General features: G+C 37.0%; 19 non-coding genes across 19 annotated transcripts; 5 read left to right on the forward strand and 14 right to left on the reverse strand.

The window, feature by feature from the left end:
- Positions 1-8,066: 8,066 nt before the first annotated feature.
- On the reverse strand, positions 8,067-8,139 carry trnar-acg (transfer RNA arginine (anticodon ACG)). Its single transcript has one exon. It is a non-coding gene; the product is annotated as a tRNA-Arg (tRNA).
- Positions 8,140-11,880: 3,741 nt separating this feature from the next.
- Positions 11,881-11,953, reverse strand: trnar-acg (transfer RNA arginine (anticodon ACG)). The gene has a single exon. It is a non-coding gene; the product is annotated as a tRNA-Arg (tRNA).
- A 2,410-nt stretch (positions 11,954-14,363) lies between these two features.
- trnar-acg (transfer RNA arginine (anticodon ACG)) lies at positions 14,364-14,436 on the reverse strand. Its single transcript has one exon. It is a non-coding gene; the product is annotated as a tRNA-Arg (tRNA).
- Positions 14,437-15,031: 595 nt separating this feature from the next.
- trnar-acg (transfer RNA arginine (anticodon ACG)) lies at positions 15,032-15,104 on the reverse strand. The gene has a single exon. It is a non-coding gene; the product is annotated as a tRNA-Arg (tRNA).
- A 311-nt stretch (positions 15,105-15,415) lies between these two features.
- trnae-uuc (transfer RNA glutamic acid (anticodon UUC)) lies at positions 15,416-15,487 on the reverse strand. The gene has a single exon. It is a non-coding gene; the product is annotated as a tRNA-Glu (tRNA).
- Positions 15,488-15,699: 212 nt separating this feature from the next.
- Positions 15,700-15,772, reverse strand: trnar-acg (transfer RNA arginine (anticodon ACG)). The gene has a single exon. It is a non-coding gene; the product is annotated as a tRNA-Arg (tRNA).
- Positions 15,773-16,367: 595 nt separating this feature from the next.
- On the reverse strand, positions 16,368-16,440 carry trnar-acg (transfer RNA arginine (anticodon ACG)). Its single transcript has one exon. It is a non-coding gene; the product is annotated as a tRNA-Arg (tRNA).
- A 587-nt stretch (positions 16,441-17,027) lies between these two features.
- trnar-acg (transfer RNA arginine (anticodon ACG)) lies at positions 17,028-17,100 on the reverse strand. The gene has a single exon. It is a non-coding gene; the product is annotated as a tRNA-Arg (tRNA).
- A 595-nt stretch (positions 17,101-17,695) lies between these two features.
- Positions 17,696-17,768, reverse strand: trnar-acg (transfer RNA arginine (anticodon ACG)). Its single transcript has one exon. It is a non-coding gene; the product is annotated as a tRNA-Arg (tRNA).
- A 594-nt stretch (positions 17,769-18,362) lies between these two features.
- Positions 18,363-18,435, reverse strand: trnac-aca (transfer RNA cysteine (anticodon ACA)). The gene has a single exon. It is a non-coding gene; the product is annotated as a tRNA-Cys (tRNA).
- A 594-nt stretch (positions 18,436-19,029) lies between these two features.
- trnar-acg (transfer RNA arginine (anticodon ACG)) lies at positions 19,030-19,102 on the reverse strand. The gene has a single exon. It is a non-coding gene; the product is annotated as a tRNA-Arg (tRNA).
- A 595-nt stretch (positions 19,103-19,697) lies between these two features.
- Positions 19,698-19,770, reverse strand: trnar-acg (transfer RNA arginine (anticodon ACG)). The gene has a single exon. It is a non-coding gene; the product is annotated as a tRNA-Arg (tRNA).
- A 311-nt stretch (positions 19,771-20,081) lies between these two features.
- trnae-uuc (transfer RNA glutamic acid (anticodon UUC)) lies at positions 20,082-20,153 on the reverse strand. The gene has a single exon. It is a non-coding gene; the product is annotated as a tRNA-Glu (tRNA).
- A 213-nt stretch (positions 20,154-20,366) lies between these two features.
- On the reverse strand, positions 20,367-20,439 carry trnar-acg (transfer RNA arginine (anticodon ACG)). The gene has a single exon. It is a non-coding gene; the product is annotated as a tRNA-Arg (tRNA).
- Positions 20,440-21,055: 616 nt separating this feature from the next.
- Positions 21,056-21,127, forward strand: trnae-uuc (transfer RNA glutamic acid (anticodon UUC)). Its single transcript has one exon. It is a non-coding gene; the product is annotated as a tRNA-Glu (tRNA).
- Positions 21,128-22,102: 975 nt separating this feature from the next.
- On the forward strand, positions 22,103-22,175 carry trnar-acg (transfer RNA arginine (anticodon ACG)). The gene has a single exon. It is a non-coding gene; the product is annotated as a tRNA-Arg (tRNA).
- Positions 22,176-22,387: 212 nt separating this feature from the next.
- trnae-uuc (transfer RNA glutamic acid (anticodon UUC)) lies at positions 22,388-22,459 on the forward strand. The gene has a single exon. It is a non-coding gene; the product is annotated as a tRNA-Glu (tRNA).
- Positions 22,460-22,770: 311 nt separating this feature from the next.
- On the forward strand, positions 22,771-22,843 carry trnar-acg (transfer RNA arginine (anticodon ACG)). The gene has a single exon. It is a non-coding gene; the product is annotated as a tRNA-Arg (tRNA).
- Positions 22,844-23,438: 595 nt separating this feature from the next.
- Positions 23,439-23,511, forward strand: trnar-acg (transfer RNA arginine (anticodon ACG)). The gene has a single exon. It is a non-coding gene; the product is annotated as a tRNA-Arg (tRNA).
- Positions 23,512-23,799: the final 288 nt, after the last annotated feature.

A 23,799-nucleotide genomic window follows, 5' to 3' on the forward strand; every position in this document is an offset into this window, starting at 1 on the left:
ACTGCTTAAACTAGAGGATAGGAACCAATTTCAGCGAGTTTCAAGCATGAAATTGAAAAAAAACACTTTTCCTTAAACAAGCTCTAAATCGTGTTTAATGCACTCTGTTAGTGAAATTTTTTGCAGTACTGCTTAAACTAGAGGATAGGAACCAATTTCAGCGAGTTTCAAGCATGAAATTGAAAAAAAACACTTTTCCTTAAACAAGCTCTAAATCGTGTTTAATGCACTCTGTTAGTGAAATTTTTTGCAGTACTGCTTAAACTAGAGGATAGGAACCAATTTCAGCGAGTTTCAAGCATGAAATTGAAAAAAAACACTTTTCCTTAAACAAGCTCTAAATCGTGTTTAATGCACTCTGTTAGTGAAATTTTTTGCAGTACTGCTTAAACTAGAGGATAGGAACCAATTTCAGCGAGTTTCAAGCATGAAATTGAAAAAAAACACTTTTCCTTAAACAAGCTCTAAATCGTGTTTAATGCACTCTGTTAGTGAAATTTTTTGCAGTACTGCTTAAACTAGAGGATAGGAACCAATTTCAGCGAGTTTCAAGCATGAAATTGAAAAAAAACACTTTTCCTTAAACAAGCTCTAAATCGTGTTTAATGCACTCTGTTAGTGAAATTTTTTGCAGTACTGCTTAAACTAGAGGATAGGAACCAATTTCAGCGAGTTTCAAGCATGAAATTGAAAAAAAACACTTTTCCTTAAACAAGCTCTAAATCGTGTTTAATGCACTCTGTTAGTGAAATTTTTTGCAGTACTGCTTAAACTAGAGGATAGGAACCAATTTCAGCGAGTTTCAAGCATGAAATTGAAAAAAAACACTTTTCCTTAAACAAGCTCTAAATCGTGTTTAATGCACTCTGTTAGTGAAATTTTTTGCAGTACTGCTTAAACTAGAGGATAGGAACCAATTTCAGCGAGTTTCAAGCATGAAATTGAAAAAAAACACTTTTCCTTAAACAAGCTCTAAATCGTGTTTAATGCACTCTGTTAGTGAAATTTTTTGCAGTACTGCTTAAACTAGAGGATAGGAACCAATTTCAGCGAGTTTCAAGCATGAAATTGAAAAAAAACACTTTTCCTTAAACAAGCTCTAAATCGTGTTTAATGCACTCTGTTAGTGAAATTTTTTGCAGTACTGCTTAAACTAGAGGATAGGAACCAATTTCAGCGAGTTTCAAGCATGAAATTGAAAAAAAACACTTTTCCTTAAACAAGCTCTAAATCGTGTTTAATGCACTCTGTTAGTGAAATTTTTTGCAGTACTGCTTAAACTAGAGGATAGGAACCAATTTCAGCGAGTTTCAAGCATGAAATTGAAAAAAAACACTTTTCCTTAAACAAGCTCTAAATCGTGTTTAATGCACTCTGTTAGTGAAATTTTTTGCAGTACTGCTTAAACTAGAGGATAGGAACCAATTTCAGCGAGTTTCAAGCATGAAATTGAAAAAAAACACTTTTCCTTAAACAAGCTCTAAATCGTGTTTAATGCACTCTGTTAGTGAAATTTTTTGCAGTACTGCTTAAACTAGAGGATAGGAACCAATTTCAGCGAGTTTCAAGCATGAAATTGAAAAAAAACACTTTTCCTTAAACAAGCTCTAAATCGTGTTTAATGCACTCTGTTAGTGAAATTTTTTGCAGTACTGCTTAAACTAGAGGATAGGAACCAATTTCAGCGAGTTTCAAGCATGAAATTGAAAAAAAACACTTTTCCTTAAACAAGCTCTAAATCGTGTTTAATGCACTCTGTTAGTGAAATTTTTTGCAGTACTGCTTAAACTAGAGGATAGGAACCAATTTCAGCGAGTTTCAAGCATGAAATTGAAAAAAAACACTTTTCCTTAAACAAGCTCTAAATCGTGTTTAATGCACTCTGTTAGTGAAATTTTTTGCAGTACTGCTTAAACTAGAGGATAGGAACCAATTTCAGCGAGTTTCAAGCATGAAATTGAAAAAAAACACTTTTCCTTAAACAAGCTCTAAATCGTGTTTAATGCACTCTGTTAGTGAAATTTTTTGCAGTACTGCTTAAACTAGAGGATAGGAACCAATTTCAGCGAGTTTCAAGCATGAAATTGAAAAAAAACACTTTTCCTTAAACAAGCTCTAAATCGTGTTTAATGCACTCTGTTAGTGAAATTTTTTGCAGTACTGCTTAAACTAGAGGATAGGAACCAATTTCAGCGAGTTTCAAGCATGAAATTGAAAAAAAAACACTTTTCCTTAAACAAGCTCTAAATCGTGTTTAATGCACTCTGTTAGTGAAATTTTTTGCAGTACTGCTTAAACTAGAGGATAGGAACCAATTTCAGCGAGTTTCAAGCATGAAATTGAAAAAAAACACTTTTCCTTAAACAAGCTCTAAATCGTGTTTAATGCACTCTGTTAGTGAAATTTTTTGCAGTACTGCTTAAACTAGAGGATAGGAACCAATTTCAGCGAGTTTCAAGCATGAAATTGAAAAAAAACACTTTTCCTTAAACAAGCTCTAAATCGTGTTTAATGCACTCTGTTAGTGAAATTTTTTGCAGTACTGCTTAAACTAGAGGATAGGAACCAATTTCAGCGAGTTTCAAGCATGAAATTGAAAAAAAACACTTTTCCTTAAACAAGCTCTAAATCGTGTTTAATGCACTCTGTTAGTGAAATTTTTTGCAGTACTGCTTAAACTAGAGGATAGGAACCAATTTCAGCGAGTTTCAAGCATGAAATTGAAAAAAAACACTTTTCCTTAAACAAGCTCTAAATCGTGTTTAATGCACTCTGTTAGTGAAATTTTTTGCAGTACTGCTTAAACTAGAGGATAGGAACCAATTTCAGCGAGTTTCAAGCATGAAATTGAAAAAAAACACTTTTCCTTAAACAAGCTCTAAATCGTGTTTAATGCACTCTGTTAGTGAAATTTTTTGCAGTACTGCTTAAACTAGAGGATAGGAACCAATTTCAGCGAGTTTCAAGCATGAAATTGAAAAAAAACACTTTTCCTTAAACAAGCTCTAAATCGTGTTTAATGCACTCTGTTAGTGAAATTTTTTGCAGTACTGCTTAAACTAGAGGATAGGAACCAATTTCAGCGAGTTTCAAGCATGAAATTGAAAAAAAACACTTTTCCTTAAACAAGCTCTAAATCGTGTTTAATGCACTCTGTTAGTGAAATTTTTTGCAGTACTGCTTAAACTAGAGGATAGGAACCAATTTCAGCGAGTTTCAAGCATGAAATTGAAAAAAAACACTTTTCCTTAAACAAGCTCTAAATCGTGTTTAATGCACTCTGTTAGTGAAATTTTTTGCAGTACTGCTTAAACTAGAGGATAGGAACCAATTTCAGCGAGTTTCAAGCATGAAATTGAAAAAAAACACTTTTCCTTAAACAAGCTCTAAATCGTGTTTAATGCACTCTGTTAGTGAAATTTTTTGCAGTACTGCTTAAACTAGAGGATAGGAACCAATTTCAGCGAGTTTCAAGCATGAAATTGAAAAAAAACACTTTTCCTTAAACAAGCTCTAAATCGTGTTTAATGCACTCTGTTAGTGAAATTTTTTGCAGTACTGCTTAAACTAGAGGATAGGAACCAATTTCAGCGAGTTTCAAGCATGAAATTGAAAAAAAACACTTTTCCTTAAACAAGCTCTAAATCGTGTTTAATGCACTCTGTTAGTGAAATTTTTTGCAGTACTGCTTAAACTAGAGGATAGGAACCAATTTCAGCGAGTTTCAAGCATGAAATTGAAAAAAAACACTTTTCCTTAAACAAGCTCTAAATCGTGTTTAATGCACTCTGTTAGTGAAATTTTTTGCAGTACTGCTTAAACTAGAGGATAGGAACCAATTTCAGCGAGTTTCAAGCATGAAATTGAAAAAAAACACTTTTCCTTAAACAAGCTCTAAATCGTGTTTAATGCACTCTGTTAGTGAAATTTTTTGCAGTACTGCTTAAACTAGAGGATAGGAACCAATTTCAGCGAGTTTCAAGCATGAAATTGAAAAAAAACACTTTTCCTTAAACAAGCTCTAAATCGTGTTTAATGCACTCTGTTAGTGAAATTTTTTGCAGTACTGCTTAAACTAGAGGATAGGAACCAATTTCAGCGAGTTTCAAGCATGAAATTGAAAAAAAACACTTTTCCTTAAACAAGCTCTAAATCGTGTTTAATGCACTCTGTTAGTGAAATTTTTTGCAGTACTGCTTAAACTAGAGGATAGGAACCAATTTCAGCGAGTTTCAAGCATGAAATTGAAAAAAAACACTTTTCCTTAAACAAGCTCTAAATCGTGTTTAATGCACTCTGTTAGTGAATTTTTTTGCAGTACTGCTTAAACTAGAGGATAGGAACCAATTTCAGCGAGTTTCAAGCATGAAATTGAAAAAAAACACTTTTCCTTAAACAAGCTCTAAATCGTGTTTAATGCACTCTGTTAGTGAAATTTTTTGCAGTACTGCTTAAACTAGAGGATAGGAACCAATTTCAGCGAGTTTCAAGCATGAAATTGAAAAAAAACACTTTTCCTTAAACAAGCTCTAAATCGTGTTTAATGCACTCTGTTAGTGAAATTTTTTGCAGTACTGCTTAAACTAGAGGATAGGAACCAATTTCAGCGAGTTTCAAGCATGAAATTGAAAAAAAACACTTTTCCTTAAACAAGCTCTAAATCGTGTTTAATGCACTCTGTTAGTGAAATTTTTTGCAGTACTGCTTAAACTAGAGGATAGGAACCAATTTCAGCGAGTTTCAAGCATGAAATTGAAAAAAAACACTTTTCCTTAAACAAGCTCTAAATCGTGTTTAATGCACTCTGTTAGTGAAATTTTTTGCAGTACTGCTTAAACTAGAGGATAGGAACCAATTTCAGCGAGTTTCAAGCATGAAATTGAAAAAAAACACTTTTCCTTAAACAAGCTCTAAATCGTGTTTAATGCACTCTGTTAGTGAAATTTTTTGCAGTACTGCTTAAACTAGAGGATAGGAACCAATTTCAGCGAGTTTCAAGCATGAAATTGAAAAAAAACACTTTTCCTTAAACAAGCTCTAAATCGTGTTTAATGCACTCTGTTAGTGAAATTTTTTGCAGTACTGCTTAAACTAGAGGATAGGAACCAATTTCAGCGAGTTTCAAGCATGAAATTGAAAAAAAACACTTTTCCTTAAACAAGCTCTAAATCGTGTTTAATGCACTCTGTTAGTGAAATTTTTTGCAGTACTGCTTAAACTAGAGGATAGGAACCAATTTCAGCGAGTTTCAAGCATGAAATTGAAAAAAAACACTTTTCCTTAAACAAGCTCTAAATCGTGTTTAATGCACTCTGTTAGTGAAATTTTTTGCAGTACTGCTTAAACTAGAGGATAGGAACCAATTTCAGCGAGTTTCAAGCATGAAATTGAAAAAAAACACTTTTCCTTAAACAAGCTCTAAATCGTGTTTAATGCACTCTGTTAGTGAAATTTTTTGCAGTACTGCTTAAACTAGAGGATAGGAACCAATTTCAGCGAGTTTCAAGCATGAAATTGAAAAAAAACACTTTTCCTTAAACAAGCTCTAAATCGTGTTTAATGCACTCTGTTAGTGAAATTTTTTGCAGTACTGCTTAAACTAGAGGATAGGAACCAATTTCAGCGAGTTTCAAGCATGAAATTGAAAAAAAACACTTTTCCTTAAACAAGCTCTAAATCGTGTTTAATGCACTCTGTTAGTGAAATTTTTTGCAGTACTGCTTAAACTAGAGGATAGGAACCAATTTCAGCGAGTTTCAAGCATGAAATTGAAAAAAAACACTTTTCCTTAAACAAGCTCTAAATCGTGTTTAATGCACTCTGTTAGTGAAATTTTTTGCAGTACTGCTTAAACTAGAGGATAGGAACCAATTTCAGCGAGTTTCAAGCATGAAATTGAAAAAAAACACTTTTCCTTAAACAAGCTCTAAATCGTGTTTAATGCACTCTGTTAGTGAAATTTTTTGCAGTACTGCTTAAACTAGAGGATAGGAACCAATTTCAGCGAGTTTCAAGCATGAAATTGAAAAAAAACACTTTTCCTTAACCTGTTGGGGATGGGGGCGCTGTTTAGACTATTTATGCTAACTTGGCTAATTTTTTAAACGGCTTCCCACAAAATCCTTGATCGTACAATATGCATATTATTATTATTATTGGATAGAAAACAGTCTATAGTTTCTATAGGAGTTGAAATTTTGTCTCTAAGTGGAACAGAGCCCATTCTACAGCAATTTCCCTGACATGGAGTCAGATTTGAGAAATGTTGGCCACTCTTCTGAAGTCAGTTAAAAGGGCACTGTCGTTGCTATGACTATACGGACACTTCTTACGTCTTCCCCTGGATGCCTTTACGTGATGACGATTCCAACGGGGTCGATTGCACGTTCACAGGACCTACAAATGAAAAAACCCTGAAGCTAGTCATTCTTTGGGAGCTGCGTCATGAGCCTAGAGGACACCGGCGCGCACCTGTTCCAAGCGTTAGTTTAGCCTGTTATATTTCTCCGGTCATCTTTTCACTCGTTATAGGAGTTAAAAACATCATAAGGTAGTTAATTTAAAGCGTTTTATAGCAATTTATATCCGTTTAGTGCGATTTTGGGACATTTATTTTTGCAACGATGTGAAAAGTTGGGCACGCTTTTCAGTTCATCCCGAACGCAGTTGACATTTCCACATGGCAAGAGGACAGCTTTCCACCAAAAGATGATTTCTCCCAAGAAAGGATCCTTTGCCCAAGATACTGATGGAAGAACAGCTCAAGGTAGGACATTTTTATTATGATAAATCGTGTTTCTGTCGAAACATTTTAGTGGCTTAGGACGCCATGTTTTTTGACGTAGCTTCGCTTGGCGCAAACTGTATTGAAAAGTAAGGATAAATTAAAAAATGTAATAACGCAATTGTATTAAGAATTAAATTGTCTATCAATCCCTGTCCACCCTATATTTTTTAGTCACGTTTATGAGTATTTATGTATAAGAGTAGATCACTGTCTAAGTGGCGCAAGGACTTTTTCTTTACCAGCTTGTGCTACATTTCACATTGTCTAACCATGATTTTGGTGGCTAAATATAAACATTTTCGATCAAACTGTATATGCATGTTGTAATGTGATGTTACAGGAGTGTCATCGGAAGAATTCTGAGAAGGTTAGTGAAAAAATTAATATCTTTTGGCGATGTTGACTTTTATCGCTCACTTTGGCTAGAATCAATGCTGGGCTGCTAATTGCTATGTGCTAAGCTAATATAACGATTTATTGTGTTTTCGCTGTAAGACACTTAGAAAATCTGAAATATTGTCTGTATTCACAGGATCTGTGTCTTTCGATTCGTGTATGCTGTGTATTTTTACGAAATGTTTGATGATTAGTAGTTAGGTAAACACGTTGCTCATTGTAATTATTCTAGTCCATTTGTGACGGTGGGTGCAATTGTAAACTATGCCATCTACCTGAAATATGCACTTTTTTCTAACAAAACCTATCCCATACCATAAATATGTTATCAGACTGTCATCTAATGAGTTTTTTTGTTGGTTAGGGGCTATAAATATCTTAGTTTAGCCGAATTGGTGATGGCTACTGGTGTTGGTGGACAAATAAAAGATGGTGGATTATGCTAATGTGTTTTTAGGTAATAGATGTACATCTTTACATATTGTGTCTTCCCTGTAAAACATTTTAAAAATCGGAAATGTTGACTGGATTCACAAGATCTGTGTCTTTCATTAGCTGTATTGGACTTTAATGTGTGAAAGTTAAATATTTTAAAAATATATTTTTTTTGAATTTCGCGGCACTGGTTTTTCAGTGGGAGGGGGGGAGGGGTGCCGCTAGCGCCACGCTGATCCTAGACAGGTTAAAAAAACATCAAGGTCAAACCTATAAATGTTGAAATTATGCCTGTTGTAATTACAAGCGCCATATTTTTTCTCAAAGATGTTGGGGAAAAGTCCCATATAAAATCAGTCTAAAATGTGTTTGAAAAGAGAACAGCCAGACACACTGAAAAGTATACAGAATCATTCCCAGCTTGATTTGAATCAATTAAATATAGTGACGAGCCAGCCAGGAGTCGAACCTAGAATCTTCTGATCCGTAGTCAGACACGTTATCCATTGCGCCACTGGCCCCACAGACAAGCTGAAGTCAGGTCACTCCTAGACCAGTGTACACAGTCATAGCGTCTGTCACCGACAAGGTTCTTTGGTTTTCTGTTACAGATGCATATCTTCATTCGATCCTCCTGTTGTTGCATGAATTTTACTGCAGAGCAAGAAATGCAAACATGAAGTGTATTCAACGTTTAAAAAGACTTGTCAATTTTGAATCTACATAACATTTCACATTTCCTGTTGCTGAGGGAATATTGTTGTGTTGTGTGATACTGCTGCCAGTTAACTTCTTGGAACTATAGGGGGTGCTGTTCCGCATTAGCATATTTGGGTCTCCAAATTAAACTGCCTCGTGCTAAATTCTTGATCGTACAATATGCATATTATTGTTATTATTGGATAGAAAACACTTTCTAGTTTCTATAGCCGTTGGAATTTTGTCTCTGAGTGGTACAGAACTATATCTACAGCACTTTTCATGACAGGGGTCAGATTTCAGAAATTTTTACCCCTGACCTGATCTGGAGCGACAGTGAATGCTATGAAGAAACCGACACTGCCTACGTCTTCCTCTGGGTGTCTGTACGTCATCACGTTTTGAATGGAGTCGATTGCACAATCACAGCCACTATAAAACAAGAAAACGTGGAAGTACCACTCTCTTTTCTTCGCGCGTCACAAGCAGGATGGACATCGGACTTGCCTCATTCCAAATCGTTGTTTAACCAGTAATATTTGTCTGGTCATGTTTTTACTCGTTATAGTTGTTAAAAACATCATAATGTAGTTAATTTGAACCGTTTTATAGCAATTTATATCCGTTTAGTGCGATTCTGAGGAATTTCTTTGTCGTGCACTTTTAAGCTTTGGGAACGTTTCGGGGTCTCGGTCGTTGTTAGTGGACATTTCGAAGGACAGAGGACATCTATCGACCAAAAGACGTTTATAACATAGAAAGGATACATTGCCCAAGAATCTGATGGAAGAACAGCTCAAAGTAAGCAATATTTAATATGATAAATCGTTGTTCTGTCGAAATATTTTAAACGCATATTTCGCCATTTTGTTTGTTATCGCGTCACTTGGCGAACCCTGTATTGAAAAGTAAGGATAATTTTAAAAATGTAAGTCAGCGGTTGCATTAACCTGTCTAGGATGAGAGTGGCGCTAGCGGCACTCCCCCCCCACCCCCACTGAAAAACCAGTGCCGCGAAATTCAAAAAAAATATTTTTTTTAAATATTTAACTTTCACACATTAAAGTCCAATACAGCTAATGAAAGACACAGATCTTGTGAATCCAGTCAACATGTCCGATTTTTTAAATGTTTTACAGGGAAGACACAATATGTAAAGATGTACACATTAGCACCTAAAAACACATTAGCATAATCCACCATCTTTTATTTGTCCACCAACACCAGTAGCTATCACCAATTCGGCTAAACTAAGATATTTATAGCCCCTAACCAATAAAAAAACTCATCAGATGACAGTCTGATAACATATTTATGGTATGGGATAGGTTTTGTTAGAAAAAAGTGCATATTTCAGGTAGATGGCATAGGTTACAACTGCACCCACCGTCACAAATGGAATAGAAAAACTACTTAGAGCAACGTGTTTACCTACTTACTAATCATCAAACATTTCGTAAAAATACACAGCATACACGAATCGAAAGACACAGATCCTGTGAATACAGACAATATTTCAGATTTTCTAAGTGTCTTACAGCGAAAACACAATAAATCGTTATATTAGCATAGCACATAGCACATAGCAGCCCAGCATTGATTCTAGCCAAAGTGAGCGATAAAAGTAAACATCGCCAAAATATATTAATTTTTTCACTAACCTTCTCAGAATTCTTCAGATGACACTCCTGTAACATCATATTACACAATCCATATAGAGTTTGATCGAAAATGTTTATATTTAGCCACCAAAATCATGGTTAGACAATGTGGAATGTAGCTCAGCTGGTCAGAAAAAGTCTGTGCGCCACTTAGACAGTGATCTACTCTTATACATAAATACTCATAAACGTGACTAAAAAATATAGGGTGGACAGGGATTGATAGACAATTTAATTCTTAATACAATCGCGGAATTACATTTTTTAAATTATCCTTACTTTTCAATACAGCTTGCGCCAAGCGATGCTACGTCAAAAAACATGGCGTCCGAAGCCACTAAAATGTTTCGACAGAAACACGATTTATCATAATAAAAATGTCCTACCTTGAGCTGTTCTTCCATCAGTATCTTGGGCAAAGGATCCTTTCTTGGGAGAAATCATCTTTTGGTGGAAAGCTGTCCTCTTGCCATGTGGAAATGTCAACTGCGTTCGGGATGAACTGAAAAGCGTGCCCAACTTTTCACATCGTTGCAAAAATAAATGTCCCAAAATCGCACTAAACGGATATAAATTGCTATAAAACGCTTTAAATTAACTACCTTATGATGTTTTTAACGAACTAATTTGTCTTTCGATTCCTGTCAACCCTGTATTTTTTAGTCAAGTATATGATTAGCTTTCGATTAAACTAGATCACTCTGAAAGCTGACGTCCCTCATTTTGATGCTTGAGTTGTGACTATTTCCATTGTATAACCACGGTTTTGTATGGCTAAATATGCACATTTTCGAACAAACTGTATATGTATGTTGTAAAATGATGTTACAGGAGTGTCATCGGAAGAATTCTGAGAAGGTTAGTGAAAAAATTAATATATTTTGGCGGTGATTACGTTATAGCGCTCTTTGGCTGGAATCGATGCTCTGGTAACGTTTTCACATGTGGTATGCTAACTTATCGATTTATTGTGTTTTCGCTGTAAAACGCTTAGAAAATCTGAAATATTGTCTGGAATCACAAGATCTGGGTCTTTCCATTGCTATGCTTTGTCTATTCTTATGAAATGTTTTATTAAGAGTAAATTGGTCATACACGTTGCTCTCTATAGTAATTCTAGTCGTCTTGTGATGGTCGGTGCAATTGTAAACTGTGATTTCTACCTGAAATATGCACTTTTTTCTAACAAAACCTATCCTATACCATAAATATGTTATCAGACTGTCATCTGAAGAGGTTTTTTCTTGGTTAGTGGCTATCAATATCTTAGTTTAGCCGAATTGGTGATAGCACCTGAAGTAGTAAGAAACTGATGGAGTTAGAAAAGTGGTGTATTTTGCTAACGTGTTTAGCTAATAGATTTACATATTTTGTCTTCCCTGTAAAACATTTTAAAAATCTGAAATGGTGGCTTTATTCACAAGATCTGTATCTTTCATCTGGTGTCTTGGACTTGTGATTTAATGATATTTAGATGCTACTATCTACTTGTGAAGCTATGCTAGCTATGCTAATCAGTGTGTGGGGGGGTGGGGGGTGATCCCGGACCCGGGGTAGAGGCTCGTTAGAGGTTAAAATCTGTTGTTACACAAGTGCATGCCAAATAATAAGATTTTCTTTCCCATACCGGGAGTTGAACCCATGACACCTGTATGTACACCAGAAATCCTTACCGATAAACCATATGGGAAAACACTTACTTAAAAAAAACATCACAGACAAATCTATAAATGTTGAAATGATGCCTTTTGTAATTAATAGCTCCATTTTTTTTCTCAGAGATTTTGGGGAAAAGTCCCATATAAAATCAGTCTAAAATGTGTTTGAAAAGAGAACAGCCAGACACACTGAAAAGTATACAGTATCATTCCCAGCTTGATTTGAATCAATTATATATAGTGACGAGCCAGCCAGGAGTCGAACCTAGAATCTTCTGATCCGTAGTCAGACACGTTATCCATTGCGCCACTGGCCCCACAGACGAGATGAAGTCAGGTCACTCCTAGACCAGTGTACACAGTCATAGCGTCTGTCACCGACAAGGTTCTTTGGTTTTCTGTTACAGATGCATATCTTCATTCGATCCTCCTGTTGTTGCATGAATTTTACTGCAGAGCAAGAAATGCAAACATGAAGTGTATTCAACGTTTAAAAAGACTTGTCAATTTTGAATCTACATAACATTTCACATTTCCTGTTGCTGAGGGAATATTGTTGTGTTGTGTGATACTGCTGCCAGTTAACTTCTTGGAACTATAGGGGGTGCTGTTCCGCATTAGCATATTTGGGTCTCCAAATTAAACTGCCTCGTGCTAAATTCTTGATCGTACAATATGCATATTATTGTTATTATTGGATAGAAAACACTTTCTAGTTTCTATAGCCGTTGGAATTTTGTCTCTGAGTGGTACAGAACTATATCTACAGCACTTTTCATGACAGGGGTCAGATTTCAGAAATTTTTACCCCTGACCTGATCTGGAGCGACAGTGAATGCTATGAAGAAACCGACACTGCCTACGTCTTCCTCTGGGTGTCTGTACGTCATCACGTTTTGAATGGAGTCGATTGCACAATCACAGCCACTATAAAACAAGAAAACGTGGAAGTACCACTCTCTTTTCTTCGCGCGTCACAAGCAGGATGGACATCGGACTTGCCTCATTCCAAATCGTTGTTTAACCAGTAATATTTGTCTGGTCATGTTTTTACTCGTTATAGTTGTTAAAAACATCATAATGTAGTTAATTTGAACCGTTTTATAGCAATTTATATCCGTTTAGTGCGATTCTGAGGAATTTCTTTGTCGTGCACTTTTAAGCTTTGGGAACGTTTCGGGGTCTCGGTCGTTGTTAGTGGACATTTCGAAGGACAGAGGACATCTATCGACCAAAAGAAGTTTATAACATAGAAAGGATACATTGCCCAAGAATCTGATGGAAGAACAGCTCAAAGTAAGCAATATTTAATATGATAAATCGTTGTTCTGTCGAAATATTTTAAACGCATATTTCGCCATTTTGTTTGGTATAGCTTCACTTGGCGAACCCTGTATTGAAAAGTAAGGATAATTTAAAAAATGTAAGTCAGCGGTTGCATTAAGAACTAATTTGTCTTTCGATTCCTGTCAACCCTGTATTTTTTAGTCAAGTATATGATTAGCTTTCGATTAAACTAGATCACTCTGAAAGCTGACGTCCCTCATTTTGATGCTTGAGTTGTGACTATTTCCATTGTATAACCACGGTTTTGTATGGCTAAATATGCACATTTTCGAACAAACTGTATATGTATGTTGTAAAATGATGTTACAGGAGTGTCATCGGAAGAATTCTGAGAAGGTTAGTGAAAAAATTAATATATTTTGGCGGTGATTACGTTATAGCGCTCTTTGGCTGGAATCGATGCTCTGGTAACGTTTTCACATGTGGTATGCTAACTTATCGATTTATTGTGTTTTCGCTGTAAAACGCTTAGAAAATCTGAAATATTGTCTGGAATCACAAGATCTGGGTCTTTCCATTGCTATGCTTTGTCTATTCTTATGAAATGTTTTATTAAGAGTAAATTGGTCATACACGTTGCTCTCTATAGTAATTCTAGTCGTCTTGTGATGGTCGGTGCAATTGTAAACTGTGATTTCTACCTGAAATATGCACTTTTTTCTAACAAAACCTATCCTATACCATAAATATGTTATCAGACTGTCATCTGAAGAGGTTTTTTCTTGGTTAGTGGCTATCAATATCTTAGTTTAGCCGAATTGGTGATAGCACCTGAAGTAGTAAGAAACTGATGGAGTTAGAAAAGTGGTGTATTTTGCTAACGTGTTTAGCTAATAGATTTACATATTTTGTCTTCCCTGTAAAACATTTTAAAAATCTGAAATGGTGGCTTTATTCACAAGATCTGTATCTTTCATCTGGTGTCTTGGACTTGTGATTTAATGATATTTAGATGCTACTATCTACTTGTGAAGCTATGCTAGCTATGCTAATCAGTGTGTGGGGGGGTGGGGGGTGATCCCGGACCCGGGGTAGAGGCTCGTTAGAGGTTAAAATCTGTTGTTACACAAGTGCATGCCAAATAATAAGATTTTCTTTCCCATACCGGGAGTTGAACCCATGACACCTGTATGTACACCAGAAATCCTTACCGATAAACCATATGGGAAAACACTTACTTAAAAAAAACATCACAGACAAATCTATAAATGTTGAAATGATGCCTTTTGTAATTAATAGCTCCATTTTTTTTCTCAGAGATTTTGGGGAAAAGTCCCATATAAAATCAGTCTAAAATGTGTTTGAAAAGAGAACAGCCAGACACACTGAAAAGTATACAGTATCATTCCCAGCTTGATTTGAATCAATTATATATAGTGACGAGCCAGCCAGGAGTCGAACCTAGAATCTTCTGATCCGTAGTCAGACACGTTATCCATTGCGCCACTGGCCCCACAGACAAGCTGAAGTCAGGTCACTCCTAGACCAGTGTACACAGCCATAGCGTCTGTCACCGACAAGGTTCTTTGGTTTTCTGTTACAGATGCATATCTTCATTCGATCCTCCTGTTGTTGCATGAATTTTACTGCAGAGCAAGAAATGCAAACATGAAGTGTATTCAACGTTTAAAAAGCATTGTCAATTTTGAATCTACATAACATTTCACATTTCCTGTTGCTGAGGGAATATTGTTGTGTTGTGTGATACTGCTGCCAGTTAAAATCTGTTGTTACACAAGTGCATGCCAAATAATAAGATTTTCTTTCCCATACCGGGAGTTGAACCCATGACACCTGTATGTACACCAGAAATCCTTACCGATAGACCATATGGGAAAACACTTACTTAAAAAAAACATCACAGACAAATCTATAAATGTTGAAATGATGCCTTTTGTAATTAATAGCTCCATTTTTTTTCTCAGAGATGTTGGGGAAAAGTCCCATATAAAATCAGTCTAAAATGTGTTTGAAAAGAGAACAGCCAGACACACTGAAAAGTATACAGTATCATTCCCAGCTTGATTTGAATCAATTAAATATAGTGACGAGCCAGCCAGGAGTCGAACCTAGAATCTTCTGATCCGTAGTCAGACACGTTATCCATTGCGCCACTGGCCCCACAGACGAGATGAAGTCAGGTCACTCCTAGACCAGTGTACACAGTCATAGCGTCTGTCACCGACAAGGTTCTTTGGTTTTCTGTTACAGATGCATATCTTCATTCGATCCTCCTGTTGTTGCATGAATTTTACTGCAGAGCAAGAAATGCAAACATGAAGTGTATTCAAAGTTTAAAAAGACTTGTCAATTTTGAATCTACATAACATGTCACATTTCTTGTTGCTGAGGGAATATTTTTGTGTTGTGTGATACTGCAGCCAGTTAAAATCTGTTGTTACGCAAGTGCATGCCACATGACAAGATGTTCTTTCCCATACCGGGAGTTGAACCCGGGCCACCTGGGTGAAAACCAGGAATCCTTACCGCTAGACCATATGGGAAGATATTTAGTTTAAAAAAACATCAAGGTCAAACCTATAAATGTTGAAATTATGCCTGTTGTAATTACAAGCGCCATATTTTTTCTCAGAGATGTTGGGGAAAAGTCCCATATAAAATCAGTCTAAAATGTGTTTGAAAAGAGAACAGCCAGACACACTGAAAAGTATACAGAATCATTCCCAGCTTGATTTGAATCAATTAAATATAGTGACGAGCCAGCCAGGAGTCGAACCTAGAATCTTCTGATCCGTAGTCAGACACGTTATCCATTGCGCCACTGGCCCCACAGACAAGCTGAAGTCAGGTCACTCCTAGACCAGTGTACACAGCCATAGCGTCTGTCACCGACAAGGTTCTTTGGTTTTCTGTTACAGATGCATATCTTCATTCGATCCTCCTGTTGTTGCATGAATTTTACTGCAGAGCAAGAAATGCAAACATGAAGTGTATTCAACGTTTAAAAAGCATTGTCAATTTTGAATCTACATAACATTTCACATTTCCTGTTGCTGAGGGAATATTGTTGTGTTGTGTGATACTGCTGCCAGTTAAAATCTGTTGTTACACAAGTGCATGCCAAATAATAAGATTTTCTTTCCCATACAGGGAGTTGAACCCATGACACCTGTATGTACACCAGAAATCCTTACCGATAGACCATATGGGAAAACACTTACTTAAAAAAAACATCACAGACAAATCTATAAATGTTGAAATGATGCCTTTTGTAATTAATAGCTCCATTTTTTTTCTCAGAGATGTTGGGGAAAAGTCCCATATAAAATCAGTCTAAAATGTGTTTGAAAAGAGAACAGCCAGACACACTGAAAAGTATACAGTATCATTCCCAGCTTGATTTGAATCAATTAAATATAGTGACGAGCCAGCCAGGAGTCGAACCTAGAATCTTCTGATCCGTAGTCAGACACGTTATCCATTGCGCCACTGGCCCCACAGACGAGCTGAAGTCAGGTCACTCCTAGACCAGTGTACACAGCCATAGCGTCTGTCACCGACAAGGTTCTTTGGTTTTCTGTTACAGATGCATATCTTCATTCGATCCTCCTGTTGTTGCATGAATTTTACTGCAGAGCAAGAAATGCAAACATGAAGTGTATTCAACGTTTAAAAAGCACTTGTCAATTTTGAATCTACATAACATTTCACATTTCCTGTTGCTGAGGGAATATTGTTGTGTTGTGTGATACTGCTGCCAGTTAAAATCTGTTGTTACACAAGTGCATGCCAAATAATAAGATTTTCTTTCCCATACCGGGAGTTGAACCCATGACACCTGTATGTACACCAGAAATCCTTACCGATAGACCATATGGGAAAACACTTACTTAAAAAAAACATCACAGACAAATCTATAAATGTTGAAATGATGCCTTTTGTAATTAATAGCTGCATTTTTTTTCTCAGAGATGTTGGGGAAAAGTCCCATATAAAATCAGTCTAAAATGTGTTTGAAAAGAGAACAGCCAGACACACTGAAAAGTATACAGTATCATTCCCAGCTTGATTTGAATATAGTGACGAGCCAGCCAGGAGTCGAACCTAGAATCTTCTGATCCGTAGTCAGACACGTTATCCATTGCGCCACTGGCCCCACAGACAAGCTGAAGTCAGGTCACTCCTAGACCAGTGTACACAGCCATAGCGTCTGTCACCGACAAGGTTCTTTGGTTTTCTGTTACAGATGCATATCTTCATTCGATCCTCCTGTTGTTGCATGAATTTTACTGCAGAGCAAGAAATGCAAACATGAAGTGTATTCAACGTTTAAAAAGACTTGTCAATTTTGAATCTACATAACATGTCACATTTCTTGTTGCTGAGGGAATATTGTTGTGTTGTGTGATACTGCTGCCAGTTAAAATCTGTTGTTACACAAGTGCATGCCAAATAATAAGATTTTCTTTCCCATACCGGGAGTTGAACCCATGACACCTGTATGTACACCAGAAATCCTTACCGATAGACCATATGGGAAAACACTTACTTAAAAAAAACATCACAGACAAATCTATAAATGTTGAAATGATGCCTTTTGTAATTAATAGCTCCATTTTTTTTCTCAGAGATGTTGGGGAAAAGTCCCATATAAAATCAGTCTAAAATGTGTTTGAAAAGAGAACAGCCAGACACACTGAAAAGTATACAGTATCATTCCCAGCTTGATTTGAATCAATTAAATATAGTGACGAGCCAGCCAGGAGTCGAACCTAGAATCTTCTGATCCGTAGTCAGACACGTTATCCATTGCGCCACTGGCCCCACAGACAAGCTGAAGTCAGGTCACACCTAGACCAGTGTACACAGTCATAGCGTCTGTCACCGACAAGGTTCCTTGGTTTTCTGTTACAGATGCATATCTTCATTCGATCCTCCTGTTGTTGCATGAATTTTACTGCAGAGCAAGAAATGCAAACATGAAGTGTATTCAACGTTTAAAAAGCACTTGTCAATTTTGAATCTACATAACATTTCACATTTCCTGTTGCTGAGGGAATATTGTTGTGTTGTGTGATACTGCTGCCAGTTAAAATCTGTTGTTACACAAGTGCATGCCAAATAAAAATGTTTTTTCCCATACCGGGAGTTGAACCCATGACACCTGTATGTACACCAGAAATCCTTACCGCTAGACCATATGGGAAGACATTTACTTAAAATAAACATCACAGTCAAATCTATAAATGTTGAAATGATGCCTTTTGTAATTAATAGCTCCATTTTTTTTCTCAGAGATGTTGGGGAAAAGTCCCATATAAAATCAGTCTAAAATGTGTTTGAAAAGAGAACAGCCAGACACACTGAAAAGTATACAGTATCATTCCCAGCTTGATTTGAATCAATTAAATATAGTGACGAGCCAGCCAGGAGTCGAACCTAGAATCTTCTGATCTGTAGTCAGACACGTTATCCATTGCGCCACTGGCCCCACAGACAAGCTGAAGTCAGGTCACTCCTAGACCAGTGTACACAGCCATAGCGTCTGTCACCGACAAGGTTCCTTGGTTTTCTGTTACAGATGCATATCTTCATTCGATCCTCCTGTTGTTGCATGAATTTTACTGCAGAGCAAGAAATGCAAACATGAAGTGTATTCAACGTTTAAAAAGCACTTGTCAATTTTGAATCTACATAACATTTCACATTTCCTGTTGCTGAGGGAATATTGTTGTGTTGTGTGATACTGCTGCCAGTTAAAATCTGTTGTTACACAAGTGCATGCCAAATAAAAATGTTTTTTCCCATACCGGGAGTTGAACCCATGACACCTGTATGTACACCAGAAATCCTTACCGATAGACCATATGGGAAAACACTTACTTAAAAAAAACATCACAGACAAATCTATAAATGTTGAAATGATGCCTTTTGTAATTAATAGCTCCATTTTTTTTCTCAGAGATGTTGGGGAAAAGTCCCATATAAAATCAGTCTAAAATGTGTTTGAAAAGAGAACAGCCAGACACACTGAAAAGTATACAGAATCATTCCCAGCTTGATTTGAATCAATTAAATATAGTGACGAGCCAGCCAGGAGTCGAACCTAGAATCTTCTGATCCGTAGTCAGACACGTTATCCATTGCGCCACTGGCCCCACAGACAAGCTGAAGTCAGGTCACTCCTAGACCAGTGTACACAGTCATAGCGTCTGTCACCGACAAGGTTCTTTGGTTTTCTGTTACAGATGCATATCTTCATTCGATCCTCCTGTTGTTGCATGAATTTTACTGCAGAGCAAGAAATGCAAACATGAAGTGTATTCAACGTTTAAAAAGACTTGTCAATTTTGAATCTACATAACATTTCACATTTCCTGTTGCTGAGGGAATATTGTTGTGTTGTGTGATACTGCTGCCAGTTAAAATCTGTTGTTACACAAGTGCATGCCAAATAATAAGATTTTCTTTCCCATACCGGGAGTTGAACCCATGACACCTGTATGTACACCAGAAATCCTTACCGATAAACCATATGGGAAAACACTTACTTAAAAAAAACATCACAGACAAATCTATAAATGTTGAAATGATGCCTTTTGTAATTAATAGCTCCATTTTTTTTCTCAGAGATGTTGGGGAAAAGTCCCATATAAAATCAGTCTAAAATGTGTTTGAAAAGAGAACAGCCAGACACACTGAAAAGTATACAGTATCATTCCCAGCTTGATTTGAATCAATTATATATAGTGACGAGCCAGCCAGGAGTCGAACCTAGAATCTTCTGATCCGTAGTCAGACACGTTATCCATTGCGCCACTGGCCCCACAGACGAGATGAAGTCAGGTCACTCCTAGACCAGTGTACACAGTCATAGCGTCTGTCACCGACAAGGTTCTTTGGTTTTCTGTTACAGATGCATATCTTCATTCGATCCTCCTGTTGTTGCATGAATTTTACTGCAGAGCAAGAAATGCAAACATGAAGTGTATCCAACGTTTAAAAAGACTTGTCAATTTTGAATCTACATAACATGTCACATTTCTTGTTGCTGAGGGAATATTGTTGTGTTGTGTGATACTGCATTCAGTTAAAATCTGTTGTTGCGCAAGTGCATGCCACATGACAAGATGTTCTTTCCCATACCGGGAGTTGAACCCGGGCCACCTGGGTGAAAACCAGGAATCCTAACCGCTAGACCATATGGGAAGACATTTACTTAAAATAAACATCACAGTCAAATCTATAAATGTTGAAATTATGCCTGTTGTAATTACTAAGCGCCATATTTTTTCTCAGAGATGTTGGGGAAAAGTCCCATATAAAATCAGTCTAAAATGTGTTTGAAAAGAGAACAGCCAGACACACTGAAAAGTATACAGTATCATTCCCAGCTTGATTTGAATCAATTAAATATAGTGACGAGCCAGCCAGGAGTCGAACCTAGAATCTTCTGATCCGTAGTCAGACACGTTATCCATTGCGCCACTGGCCCCACAGACAAGCTGAAGTCAGGTCACTCCTAGACCAGTGTACACAGCCATAGCGTCTGTCACCGACAAGGTTCTTTGGTTTTCTGTTACAGATGCATATCTTCATTTGATCCTCCTGTTGTTGCATGAATTGTACTGCAGAGCAAGAAATGCAAACATGAAGTGTATTCAACGTTTAAAAAGCATTGTCAATTTTGAATCTACATAACATTTCACATTTCCTGTTGCTGAGGGAATATTGTTGTGTTGTGTGATACTGCAGCCAGTTAAAATCTGTTGTTACACAAGTGCATGCCAAATAATAAGATTTTCTTTCCCATACCGGGAGTTGAACCCATGACACCTGTATGTACACCAGAAATCCTTACCGATAGACCATATGGTTGAAAACACTTAGCTAGAATAATCACTATATTTAATTGATTCAAATCAAGCTGGGAATGATTCTGTATACTTTTCAGTGTGTCTGGCTGTTCTCTCTTCAAACACATTTTAGACTGATTTTATATGGGACTTTTCCCCAACATCTCTGAGAAAAAAGATGGAGCTCTTAATTACAAAAGGCATCATTTCAACATTTATAGATTTGACTGTGATGTTTATTTTAAGTAAATGTCTTCCCATATGGTCTAGCGGTTAGGATTCCTGGTTTTCACCCAGGTGGCCCGGGTTCAACTCCCGGTATGGGAAAAAACATTTTTATTTGGCATGCACTTGTGTAACAACAGATTTTAACTGGCAGCAGTATCACACAACACAACTATATCCCCTCAGCAACAGGAAATGTGAAATGTTATGTAGATTCAAAATTGACAATGCTTTTTAAACGTTGAATACACTTCATGTTTGCATTTCTTGCTCTGCAGTACAATTCATGCAACAACAGGAGGATCAAATGAAGATATGCATCTGTAACAGAAAACCAAGGAACCTTGTCGGTGACAGACGCTATGACTGTGTACACTGGTCTAGGTGTGACCTGACTTCAGCTTGTCTGTGGGGCCAGTGGCGCAATGGATAACGTGTCTGACTACGGATCAGAAGATTCTAGGTTCGACTCCTGGCGGAATCAACACTGTCTTTAGTTGACCAAAATCAAGCTGGGAAAAATACAGTATACTTTTCATTGTGTCTGGCTGTTCTCTCTTCAAACACATTTTAGACTGATTTTATATGGGACTTTTCCCCAACATCTCTGAGAAAAAAGATGGAGCTCTTAATTACAAAAGGCATCATTTCAACATTTATAGATTTGACTGTGATGTTTATTTTAAGTAAATGTCTTCCCATATGGTCTAGCGGTTAGGATTCCTGGTGTACATACAGGTGTCATGGGTTCAACTCCCGGTATGGGAAAAAACATTTTTATTTGGCATGCACTTGTGTAACAACAGATTTTAACTGGCAGCAGTATCACACAACACAACTATATCCCCTCAGCAACAGGAAATGTGAAATGTTATGTAGATTCAAAATTGACAATGCTTTTTAAACGTTGAATACACTTCATGTTTGCATTTCTTGCTCTGCAGTACAATTCATGCAACAACAGGAGGATCAAATGAAGATATGCATCTGTAACAGAAAACCAAGGAACCTTGTCGGTGACAGACGCTATGACTGTGTACACTGGTCTAGGTGTGACCTGACTTCATCTTGTCTGTGGGGCCAGTGGCGCAATGGATAACGTGTCTGACTACGGATCAGAAGATTCTAGGTTCGACTCCTGGCTGGCTCGTCACTATATTTAATTGATTCAAATCAAGCTGGGAATGATACTGTATACTTTTCAGTGTGTCTGGCTGTTCTCTTTTCAAACACATTTTAGACTGATTTTATATGGGACTTTTCCCCAACATCTCTGAGAAAAAATATGGCGCTTGTAATTACAACAGGCATAATTTCAACATTTATAGGTTTGACCTTGATGTTTTTTTAAACTAAATATCTTCCCATATGGTCTAGCGGTAAGGATTCCTGGTTTTCACCCAGGTGGCCCGGGTTCAACTCCCGGTATGGGAAAGAACATCTTGGCATGTGGCATGCACTTGCGTAACAACAGATTTTAACTGGCTGCAGTATCACACAACACAACAATATTCCCTCAGCAACAAGAAATGTGACATGTTATGTAGATTCAAAATTGACAAGTCTTTTTAAACGTTGGATACACTTCATGTTTGCATTTCTTGCTCTGCAGTAAAATTCATGCAACAACAGGAGGATCGAATGAAGATATGCATCTGTAACAGAAAACCAAAGAACCTTGTCGGTGACAGACGCTATGACTGTGTACACTGGTCTAGGAGTGACCTGACTTCATCTTGTCTGTGGGGCCAGTGGCGCAATGGATAACGTGTCTGACTACGGATCAGAAGATTCTAGGTTCGACTCCTGGCTGGCTCGTCACTATATTTAATTGATTCAAATCAAGCTGGGAATGATACTGTATACTTTTCAGTGTGTCTGGCTGTTCTCTTTTCAAACACATTTTAGACTGATTTTATATGGGACTTTTCCCCAACATCTCTGAGAAAAAAAATGGAGCTATTAATTACAAAAGGCATCATTTCAACATTTATAGATTTGTCTGTGATGTTTTTTTTAAGTAAGTGTTTTCCCATATGGTCTATCGGTAAGGATTTCTGGTGTACATACAGGTGTCATGGGTTCAACTCCCTGTATGGGAAAGAAAATCTTATTATTTGGCATGCACTTGTGTAACAACAGATTTTAACTGGCAGCAGTATCACACAACACAACAATATTCCCTCAGCAACAGGAAATGTGAAATGTTATGTAGATTCAAAATTGACAATGCTTTTTAAACGTTGAATACACTTCATGTTTGCATTTCTTGCTCTGCAGTAAAATTCATGCAACAACAGGAGGATCGAATGAAGATATGCATCTGTAACAGAAAACCAAAGAACCTTGTCGGTGACAGACGCTATGGCTGTGTACACTGGTCTAGGAGTGACCTGACTTCAGCTTGTCTGTGGGGCCAGTGGCGCAATGGATAACGTGTCTGACTACGGATCAGAAGATTCTAGGTTCGACTCCTGGCTGGCTCGTCACTATATTTAATTGATTCAAATCAAGCTGGGAATGATACTGTATACTTTTCATTGTGTCTGGCTGTTCTCTCTTCAAACACATTTTAGACTGATTTTATATGGGACTTTTCCCCAACATCTCTGAGAAAAAAGATGGAGCTCTTAATTACAAAAGGCATCATTTCAACATTTATAGATTTGACTGTGATGTTTATTTTAAGTAAATGTTTTCCCATATGGTCTATCGGTAAGGATTTCTGGTGTACATACAGGTGTCATGGGTTCAACTCCCGGTATGGGAAAGAA

Source organism: Salvelinus alpinus, chromosome 2 (assembly GCF_045679555.1).
Source record: "Salvelinus alpinus chromosome 2, SLU_Salpinus.1, whole genome shotgun sequence".
Lineage (NCBI taxonomy): Eukaryota > Metazoa > Chordata > Actinopteri > Salmoniformes > Salmonidae > Salvelinus > Salvelinus alpinus.